Below are 12,025 nucleotides of genomic sequence, written 5' to 3'. Positions count from 1 at the left end.
TGATTCCAGCTTGTGCTTCCTCCAGCCCAGCGTTTCTCATGATGTACTCTGCATATAAGTTAAATAAGCAGGGTGACAATATACAGCCTTGACGTACTCCTTTTCCTATTTGGAACCAGTCTATTGTTCCATGTCCAGTTCTAACTGTTGCTTCCTGACCTGCATACACGTTTCTCAAGAGGCAGGTCAGGTGGTCTGGTATTCCCATCTCTTTCAGAATTTTCCAGTTTATTGTGATCCACACAGTCAAAGGCTTTGGCATAGTCAATAAAGCAGAAATAGATGTTTTTCTGTGAGAGTTTAAAACATTTCTAATTTTTAAATCAGTTGAGATTGAAAGATGTTTATTGCTTTGAAGAAAAAATTAGGTCACTCCAATTTGGGAGTAACGTGCTGGAGCAATTTGGGATATTTCTTCCCTTCTCAGTTACTGTGCTGGCCACTGAGCCAGCTGGATTCTTGCTTGCAATAGTGATGAGACGTGACTGGCTACCCTCTCCACCATCACAACTCTACGGCTAAATAGTGTGTGGTTATTGTGAAGTTTGGGCCAGCTCACATCCTCTGTAAAACAAGAAAGTGGCTGGCTCACCAGGAAAAGGGGGAGAGGGCCAACTACTGTCAAGTGTTCAAGAAGATGCCGAACAAGGTGTCCTTTAGAGATTACCAGTTTCTGTCCCAGACTGGTACCCCATCTTCTGAACAGCACTTTTTTTTTTCCTTTTGGCAGCTCCATGAAGCTAGCAGAATCTTAATTTCCCGACCAGGGACTGAACCCCAGGCCCTCAGCAGTGAAAGCACAGAGTCCTAACCACTGGACTGCCAGGGAATTCTTTTTTTCATTCTTCCATTCATTCAAACAGTATCTACTGCTGCTGCTGCTGCTGCTGCTGCTGCTGCTAAGTCGCTTCAGTCGTGTCCGACTCTGTGCGACCCCATAGACGGCAGCCCACCAGGCTCCGTCGTCCCTGGGATTCTCCAGGCAAGAATACTGGAGTGGGTTGCCATTTCCTTCTCCAGTGCATGAAAGGGAAAAGTGAAAGTGAAGTCGCTCAGTCGTGTCCGACTTTTAGCGACCCCATGGACTGTAGCCTACCAGGCTTCTCCGTCCATGGGATTTTCCAGGCAAGAGTACTGGAGTGGGGTGCCATTGCCTTCTCCGAGTATCTACTGAGTCTTCCTTTATGAGAGCCCCTGCCCTAGCAGGTGGACATACAGCAGTAAATAACAGATACAAAAAAGAAATGAAGAGATGATTAAATATAATTTGCTTATCCAACTGGCAAAAATTTACAGTCTGATTAATATCAAATGTTGGTGGGGATGTGGAAAAAATGGGCTTTGAGCAGCACTTAAAGAGTTGCAGTTCATCACCATGGAGTTCTAAATGACAGGGTGAGCAAAGATGCTAGTGATTTTGCCTCATAATTTCCCATGTCCACTCTTGTTTAGAGATTTAGGTGGCAGATGAAAATTTTTAAAAAGCCTGAGTCAATAGATACTAGCCTATGATCTGAACACTGGTCATGCCCACTGCCCTGTGGCCTGGGCGTGGAGCCCACTGAGTTGGTCTGCCACCGACACTGGGAAACATTAATATCTTGGAAGACCCCCAGTGACAAACATGGAGATTACGGTTTGCTCAACAAGCATTCATGGTCCTCCCCCAGCTCATGCTAGGAGCCAACATAATGAAGCTTTATTCTCTGTGCTCCAGGAAGCTCAGGTTAGTAAGAAGATGGATTTATCAAGGTGTGACAAGTTTTAGGAAAGGGAGAAACTTAGGCGGTTATGCAAGCCCAAAGAAGGGGATCAACCACACACAAGGGCAGAAGAGGGTGATGAAGGGAAATTTCCTGGGGTAGTGACTTCTAAACTTATATAGAGCGAAGGGTAGCAGTAAGTCAGTTGATGTAGGGAAGAGCATTCTAGTCGGAGAAAATAGCACAGGCATTATCTTGAAGCTGCTGCTGCTGCTAAGTCGCTGCAGTCGTGTCCGACTCTGTGCGACCCCAGAGACGGCAGCCCTCCAGGCTCCCCCATCCCTGGGACTCTCCAGGCAAGAACACTGGAGTGGGTTGCCATTTCCTTCAGTTCAGTTCAGTTGCTCAGTCGTGTCCGACTCTGTGAATTGCAGCACACCAGGCCTCCCTGTCCATCACCAACTCCCGGAGTTTACCATTTCCTTAGGAGGAAGCAAATTGTAGTCTAGAAACTACGAGTGGTTTAGTGTTCTTACAGCACAGCATGAAAGACAAACTGAACTTTGACACTATTGAGGGCAGAGAAGTGTGCAGGGACAAGCCAGACAGAATCTCTTCAACTGTATTCAGAGTTTGGACTGGATGGAGTCAGCAGGGTGAATTAAAGAATTTTTTTTTTTTTTTTAGCATTGAATATGTTCTTTGAAGTCATCTAGATTAATCTTTTTCTCCAATAAGAATCACCTCCACTTATCCATATAACAAAAGTTTATGGATGAAATCAGTGCTCGGCTATGAGACAGGCCATAGAGTGAGTTGAGTTGTTCAACTTCTAATGGGAAAGAGTAACCAGGCAATTGAAAAGCCAAGTGAAAAGAGGTCAAAAGAGGGCAACCTAGAAATCTGAGAGAACACAGAAAATCCCAGAAACCAAGAGACTCCTAATTGAGTAAAGGGCACAGGAGCATGTTAGGTCTGTGTGGTAGGCAGAATTCTAAGATGGTCCCCAAGATCCCCACTCTGTGGTGTATATGCCTGATTAATTCCTTCCCTTTGAGTGTGGGCAGGACTAGTGACCATAATAGAATCTCAGTCTCATGATTCAGTGATGTTATATGGCAAAGATGAAGGCATTCTGCAGAGGTAATGAAGGTCTCAAATCAGTTGATCCTGTAGTCAACAGAAAGATTGGCCTGGGTGGACCTAATCAAGCTAGTCATTTAAAAGAAAGTGCAGGCCTTCCCTGGAGACGTTCAAAGTAGCGGATATTTTCCTGTAGGCCTTTAATCAATTTGTGATATTTTCTTACAGAGCAAGGGATGGACAATTTCACTGCCCCTCTCCCCCACAAAAAAAAAAGCTCAGGCAAAAAGATACACTGGTTCACATTAAATGAAAAGTTGTTGCCCTTCTACATCTCCTGTCTCTCAGCTGCCCATCTCTTCATGTTGACTGCATTCTTCCACAGGCCCTGGGTTCATAACATGACTCTGGCAGCTCCAGGTTTCACATACTTCCTACATCTGACTCTGTGAAATACAGCTGAATTGTCTTTGTTTCTGCATTTCCAAGAAAAGTCCCCAAACCCTGGTGCTGAGAGTGGGAAAGAGGTGGAGATTAATCTACGATAGCCCTAGGATTTACAATATACATCTTTAATTAACCAATTTGCCTTCAAATAATATCCTGCTTTCATGGAAAGTATAAAGACCTCACAACAGTAGATTCCCATTTTGTTCTTCACACTGCTGTCATATGCTTTGTTTTGCTTAAATTCCCTCCTCTTTCCCTTCTACCCCAACCCTGCCTCAACCTACACTTGCAGACAACTGTTTAAGCACATTCTGTCACTAGATTAGCTTGCATTTTCTGGACTATTATATGGATGGAACCATATAGTATGCAGTCTTTTTGGTCTAGTATTCACTCAGCATAATTATTCTAAGATTGATCCATGTTGTTGCATATATCAAGTTTATTACTTTTTATTGCTTAGTAGTTCATCATATACCGCAGTTCATTTATTCACATTTTAAAACTTTAACATGCTATAAATACACAATTCATTGTTAATATTTTTGCTTTAGATTAGGGGTTAGCAAAGGGTAACTCATACATGCCAAAACCAGCTCACTGACGGATTTTGTACAGTCCATGAGCTAAGAATGGCTTTTACAATTTTAAATTATTGGCAAAAAAAAAAATCAAAGTAGGATAATTTGTGGCACATAAAACTTATATGAAATGCAAATCTAAGTCCATAAATAAAGTTTTACTGAAACACAACCATGCTTTACCTATTGTCTAAGACTGCTTTCATGCCACAGCAGAGTGGTTGCAATAGAGATCATGTCATCAGCAAAACCGAAGTTATTTATTTGCTCCTTTACAGAAAGTTTGCTGACCTCCTACTTTAGATTTAAGGCAATTAAAACTTTTAAAAATTTACTTTCATCTATTCCATTTACAGTACTCTTTCATTGTGTAGGTCCAAGTTTCTGTCTGGCATCCTATTCCTTCTGTCTGAAGAACATCCTTTAATATTTCTTCCAGTAACCTATCTCCTCAGTTTTTCTTTGTCTGAGAAAAGGCTTTATTTCCCCCCTCATTTTGAAAGGTATTTTCAGTGGGCATAGGATTCTAGACTGACAGTTTTTTCTTTCAGTACTAAAGTCACTCCATTGTCTTCTTGTATGCTTGTATGGTTTCTAATAATTCTTAAGCTTCCTCTACATGCAATGTCCCATTTTTTTTTCCCTCTGGGCTGCCTTTAAGATTTTTTCTTAACATTTAAAAAAATAATTTAAAGAATATTTTATTTTTGGCTGCACTGGGTCTTCATTGCTGTGGGTAGGCTTTCTCTAGCTGTGGCCAGTGGGGGGCTAATCTCCAGCTGTGGTACATGGGCTTCTCAGTGCCATGGTTTCTCTTGTTGCAGAGCAAGGGCTCTAGGGCATGCAGACTTCAGTAGTTGTGGCACACCAGCTTAGCTGGCATGTGGAATCTTAGTTCCCAGGTCAGGCATCAAACCTGTGTCCTCTGCCATTGGCAGGCTGATTCTTAACCACTGGACCACTAGGGAAGTCCTTTTAGCATTTTGAATATGGTATGCCTAGTTTTGTGTGTATAAATTTGTTTCATGTACTTAGAGCTTCTTGGATCTGTGTGTCTGTCCTTTGGCTTCTTGTGCCCCAAGCCATCCACCATAAGAACATGCCCTGGGTGGTTGCTGCAACTTCAGCATGGGACCCAGAAGGAACTATATGGAGCCTGAAACCAAACACAAGAGCTCAGTCCAGTCCCATCAATCCTCAACCTGAAGCTGAGCCGCTTGGCTGAACCCACTTTAGATCAGTTGAACTATACTTGATCTAGAGATCTATGTGAGGATAATGAAAGGACCAGAGAGCAAAAAAGAGCAAGAGAAAATTTATCTTTAATGACTGGTTAGAAACCTGGACAGAGATCCTGGAACCACAGCTATACAAAGGCACTCTGGGAAGCAGAACCAAGCAAGACACATGGATTCTGATGGCAAGTGTGGGCCCTGGCAGCTCGAACTTGCTAAGGCAGGCCTCTTTCAACTCAGCTCCAAGTATCCCCTCCTCTGCAAAGGCTTTCTTGATCATTCTCCCCTCTTGAAGAGTTCAGGACTTCTTTCTTCCTAAGGAGTTTTTTTACAACATCGTATCACAAACTCACCCTTCAGAAGCAACTACAGCTAAACTTTGTTTTCTTCTAAACTCTTTTCTTGGAGGCAGCCTTTTCAAGTGCCAGAGTATTCTTTGTTTTTACCTTTAAAGACACTGAGGTTGTCTTCTCTCTCCCTCGGGGCATTCAAACCCTAGCCCCTAGCCTCTGAGGCCCACCTGTATCCAAGTCACATGTCCTGGGGCCCACTGTGACTTCAATACCCACTTACCTTCAGGATGAATTCTGTCTTCCTTTCTGCCATCTGGAAATTTCTACTTCTTTCTTTGAAACTGGCTATTTATTTTAAAGTAAATTAAGTTATATCAGCATCCTCACATATTTAGAGGTAGGTTGGTACCTATCCTTAGAGCAATCCACTATGCTGACTAGTAATATAATTTTTTTTCCCCTAGGGAACAATTTGTTTTCTGCTTTGCTGTCTGACAATAACACATTTCCCCATGGTTGTGTGTCTCATCTCTTCCAATCTCCAGTGTTTAGCATGGGACCAGGCTCACGGACATCAGCACGTTTATTGAGGGGCATATTTTATAAAAAAATGAATTCTGCAAAGACCAGTCAAGATGAGTACATAAGTAACCCTGATTCTGGGCTGAGGGGATGAAGTTGAGTGGATGAGCAAGGAACAGAATGAGTAAACAGCTATGAGAATTTAGGTTTCTTCATAGGAAGTTTGCCATGGAATTCTCAGAATGTTCACCACAGAAGCAAAGTCCTCCCTTTCTAGATAAGTCTACAAATGTTTATCTATAGCTGGGACTCTGACTCATAGGGTGAAATCAAGAAACTACTTTTTCTTTTTATCATTAGAGGAGCCAAGAAAATTCTGTCAAAGCAGGTGATGCAAGAGTGAAGCTGATTCAGAAATACCCAATCCCCTCAAGAACTTCTCCAAGAAAGGGATTGGCCATCCTGTAGTCTCCCATCTGGAGGTGTCTGGGGAAGAGCTTCTCACATTGAGGTCACTAAGAATCCCTGGTGATCATGACCACAGGGAGACAAATCCAGACTGTAATTTGCTGTAGTGCAAAAATATTTGGCTTTCAGTTGAGAAATTAAAAATTCAGAGACAAGAGTGGTAGGATCTTAGAAGGAAAGAGTGATGGGGTGAGAACAGGCCAATGCTGGCCTTCATGCAAATTAGAAACAGTCTGCATCTGTTGAAAACCTGTCGTATTTAGTGCATGGATATTTTTTTTCTTCTAGAACCAGATACTTACAGCCATCTGCTGTAAAATTACAGAAATAAATGCACGAGTCTATAGCACTGTGCAGCTTATGTGGCATCTTTTTCTGCACATGCACATGACCTACACAATTACACACAATTCAGAGTGGAAATGAATCTTCAGCCTAACTTTACAATGTGCCAGACACTGTAGCAAGCATTTATATCTAACCTGAATAATCACCTTACAAAATAGATACTAAGACTCCAATTTTACATATGAAAGCAATGTTAGAACCTCTGGGGCAGGGAGGAAGAGAAGAGGGGTGAAAGGGGCTTCATTTGTATTGGTAATACAGACTTGGGTGGGTTCATGGGTGTGTTACAGCTTCTTTACAACTTGGTACATCTAAAAAGTTTTACAATGATAATTTAAGTCATCTGTGAGGATTCAAGAGGTTAAACTACTGATCTAAAACTTAACTCTTGCGTAGTGTAACTCTCAGCAGAACCAGAGCATCTGAAGTTCAACTAGGTTACTTCTTTGCAGTAGTTAAAATTTACCACAGAATCACAGTAAGGTTATAAAATCTAGAAAGCAGTAGTCTACCTTAAGTTTGACTCCAGAATCAGACTACCCTGTGACACCCTCTGTATGTCTGTTCTACTTGGAGAACAGCCTGAATTTCACATTATTATATACAAATGGTGGAAAGCAGGGATATTGTGGCATCTAAGTCTTCTAAATTAGTCAGGATCATTGCTCAGCCTTCAGCCACTTAAGCTCTCACCAAAGGCTCATTACATTACTAAATAAAGAAGCAAACATTAAATAAAAAATTTTGTCATGTTAATCCAATCTGGCCTATTGTTTATACTTACAGCTGCAAACCTATGAACAAGGCTCTTCTGATCTTAAGATCCTTATTCAACAATACTCCCAATTATTGTATGTGAGGGAGAAGGAAGGCGAACTGGGAATGTAGGATGAAATTACTATTTATTAAGCACCTAATAGGAACCTGGTAGGGCTTCCCAGGTGGTGCGGTGGTAAAGAATCTGCCTGCCAATGCAGGAGACTGCCAATGCAAGAGATGCAGGTTCAATCCCTAGGTCAGGAAGATCCCCTGGAGAAGAAAACGGCAACCCAATTCAGTATTCTTGCCTGGAAAATGCTATGGACAAAAGGAGCCTCACAGGCTATACAGTCCATGGGGTCACAAAGAGTTGGACACCACTAAGTATACACACACACGGTGCCAAGCATTTTCCTTGTGATAGTCCACTGATTTTCAATTCTGAGGGATATTACCACATCCTCATAAAAGGTTTTTATGAGGATGCACAGATTCACAGATTAGTAAAACATACAAGGTCATCAGGGAGTTTGCATGCAGGTTGGGAGAGAGACAAAAATAACAAGTTCAGGTGTTACTAGGAAAAAGGGCACAGGGGTAGAGATGGCAGTGGGGGAAGCAGAGAGGTGACTTTAAATAAATATGGTGGAGATTAAGGTTTTTAGACCCATTTTTTGGAAGACAGAACTGGGGACTACTTTACTTCAAAGACTTCTGGTGAACCTTTGTCAAGCAGGAAAAAGTCCCAGGAAGAAAGCCTCTCTAGCATGCACACCACTAACGATCAGCCACAGTCCTCAAAGCTGAGGCACAAGGGAGGATGAAATTACCAGCAGGGAAGTAGGCAAGGACTGAAAAGATGAGACAATTACTCAAACCCAACTCTAATCTCAGGGGAGAAATCTGCTGGTGGGAATGGTGACAGAACTAGGTATTTTTTCAAGAGATACTTATAACACACTTGACAACAGGTGAAACAAGACTGAGAGGAAATAAAAAAATTTTGAAATCTGTCAACCAATCCACAACATTCTTTGCTACGACGTTAGGATTACAGTCATTAGCCACACCCTGAAGTTCTCATTTTACAAAGTATATTCCTCTGCCTCTAATAGGCCCACTCTAACAATTTAATCTTCTGTCTCATGGATAAAATAAGAAAGAGATAGTCAGAAATTAACATTCATTTAACCTAGGCATTTCAGATACATGATATTATGCAATGGCTCCTTTTATCTAAACCATGTTTCTCAACTCCCGATATTATTAATATATGGATGCACTGAACATTTAAAGAAGACTAGGAATCTGGGATAACAGCATCCCCTGATTTCAACTTTATTTCTTTAAATGAGAAAGAATAAATGGCAATTCAAGTATATAATGTTGTAGAATATACTCATTTGACATCTATGTGGATCAACTATTGGGATCATAACAAACTGTGGAAAACTCTTCAAGGGATGAGAATACCAGACCATCTTGCCTGTCTCCTAAGAAACCTGTACACAGGTCAAGAAGCAACAGTTAGAACTTTATATGGACAGCTCACTGGTTCAAAATTGAGAAAGGAGTACTACAAGGCTGTTTATTGTCACCTTGTTTATTTAACTTATGATGCAGAGCACATCATGCAAAATGCCAGGCTGGATGAGTTACAAGCTGGACTCAAGATTGCCAGAAGTATCAACAATCTCAGATATGCAGATGATAACACTTTAATTGCAGAAAGCAAAGAGGAACTATAAAGAGCCTCTTGATGAGGGTGAGAGAACAGGGTGAAAAGCTGGCTCAAAACTCAGTATTAAATTAAGATCACAGCATCCCGTTCCATCACTTCATGGCAAATAGAAGGGGAAAAGGTGGAAGCAGTGACATCTAAAATCACTGTGGATGGTGATGGCAGCCATGAAATTAGAAGACGCTTGCTTCTTGGCAGGAAAGCTATGACACACCTAGACAGTGTATTAAAAAGGAAAGACATCACTTTGCCGACAAAGGTCCATATAGTCAAGGCTATGGTCTTTCCAATAATCCTGTATAGATGTCACAGCTGGACCATAAAGAAGGCAGAGCACCAACGAACTGATGCTTTCAAATTGTGGTGCTGCGGAAGACTTTTCAGAGAGTCCCCTGGACAGCAAGGAGATCAAACCAGTCAATCCAAAGGAAAATCAATGGTGAATACTTATTAGAAGGACTGATACTGAAGCTCCACTACTTTGGTCACCTGATGCAAAGAGCCGACACATTGGAAAAGACCCTGAGGCTGAGAAAAACTGAGGGCAGAAAAAGGGGGTGACAGAGAGTGAGATGGTTGGATGGCATCACCAATTCAATGGACATGAACTTGGGCAAACTCCAAGAGATAGCAAGGGACACAGAAGCCTAGTGTGCTGCAGTCCATGGGGTCACAAAGAGTCGGACACGACTTACCAAATGAACAACAAAAACAAACTCTGTTTCACTTCTTTTACTGGCCTTTTCATAGTTTCTATTTAAGCTGCCAAATATGTTCCCATAAGCTCACCAGTGGACCTTTCATTCCAGGCCCCAAGACTGCAAATTGCCTCCCACACTGGGAGGTATCTCCAAGACTGATCTTCCATAGGGCTTACTGCCATTAACTAACACTGGTCTTTTCTGCTAACAAACACACTGTCTCTATGGGCCTTTATGCACCAACTCAAACTTTCTAAAATCAGTGTCAGAGTTGAAAAGAAGCTCAGAAGACATCTCATCCAGTCTCCGCCTGACTGAACACACAGAGGTCCTGAGAGAGCCAGAGGAGAGAGAGGTCATACTGTGAATTACTTGCAGTCAGGGCCAAGGACTAATCCTCCATACAAGGGGCCAGGGAGGTTAGGTTTAACAGGTGCCAGACACTTGACATTTACTCTCATTCAATCCCAAAGAAGCAGTGTCTCCATTTTATGGATGACTAAACAGATCCAGAAGTAACTTGCCAAGTAGCCAAGTATGTAACAAGGGCAGGAATGAAACCAATCCCGTTTAGCAACATCATGCTCTCTTCATTATATCTCCATGTTAAAAACTCCTAGACTTCAATGCTCCTCCACCAACCTTAATCCATCCCGCTTCACAATGCCATCAACCCAGTATTAAATTCAAAGCACATGAGAACTAGGGCATCTATGACACACGGTGTCGGCAGGAGAAGCATACTGCTCAGGCTGCAGGGAAATTTCATTTGTTTAAATGTTTTTTATTAAAAAAAAAAAAAAAAATTAAAGACCTTCATGGCACAACTTCTTCCCAGCACAATTTATGTTTTCGTTATACCAATTACAATACAATTACAACCAATAAATCATCAAGGTGGGGAAGGGAAACTTATGACTTCAAACTTAAAAGCGGGGGGAGGGGCACTTCAAACAATGTTAAAAAGATACTTAAAAAAACAAACCCCTTTCAGAGTAACTGCCAACACAACTGTCTCAGATTGGCATTCCAGATCCTGCCATCTAATCAACGCAAACAGGTAGTGCTGAGAAATGAAGTGTCCCAATACAAGGTATACAGATGAGGTAATTTACAACAACACATAAGTTGTTACTCTGTAAACCCTTGTCCCTCCCACCCACCCAATTGGGTCTTTTTTTAATTTTTCATGCTTCTGCAGTGACTCCTTAAGTAGCATTTTAAAAACTTCTATTTCTTTTAAAAGGCTCTTGGGTAGCATTTCAGAGTCCTCTGCATTCACCTTCAGCTTCCTTCAAGGTCTGATGCATGTTAGGAAGTCCAGCTATTTGCAGCTTCCCACATCAGCCTCAGCTACACCTAGGTTGTTCTCTGAGCTACAAGGATGTGATGTAAAATCCTGATTTACAACCCTGCTCCCCACCTCAGAAGAAAGAATTCATTAGTCCTGTTCAAATCACAATCCAGTGCAAACGAAATCACAGACTGCATCTCTGGCACATCTGGCGCTTTGAGCTTCTGCACAGATTCAACATGGTAACCCCCTACAGCATTCTAGGGCAAAAAAGGATCAAGAACAATAAATATCCATTGTACGTAGCCACAAAGAAGAAAATCACCCTGCCACACAGTCAGAATGTTTTCCCTATGGTGGAGAAACATTATACAAGAAGGCTTTAGCTTTCTCTAAAGTTTACCATTATATTCACTAAAGCCACCACCTTGATAAAGTTACTAGAGCCAAGATGGGTTACGAAGTTAGATAAGTTCATTAAATTCAACTCCTCAAACAATTATGTTTACCTCTGCCACCCAGGTGAGAAAGAATTGTAAATCTATAAAGGTAGGAGAATGGGGAACTAAGACTTCAGGTCTTAAAATATGTTGGAAGAATTTTTCCTAGTCCCCACAAGCAGCTACTGTAATGGGATAACAGGAGAAAATACAGAGCTGATGGTTTTGCTATTGTGCTTAAAAAACTAGGCTTCCTCAGTGAAGCACCTGATAAACTTAGGTGGTTGGATTACAGTGGAAAATCCACTTTACACACACACAAACACACAAAAACTGGCGACTTTTCCCATCCCCAATCCCTGCACTGCTGAGACACAAAATGATTTTATGGCAAAGGATCCTTAATC

The sequence above is a fragment of the Giraffa tippelskirchi genome, chromosome 13 (assembly GCF_054371585.1).
Source record: "Giraffa tippelskirchi isolate mGirTip1 chromosome 13, T2T-mGirTip1v1.2.pri, whole genome shotgun sequence".
In the NCBI taxonomy this organism is placed as follows: Eukaryota; Metazoa; Chordata; class Mammalia; order Artiodactyla; family Giraffidae; genus Giraffa; species Giraffa tippelskirchi.
This window is presented reverse-complemented; position numbering follows the sequence as displayed.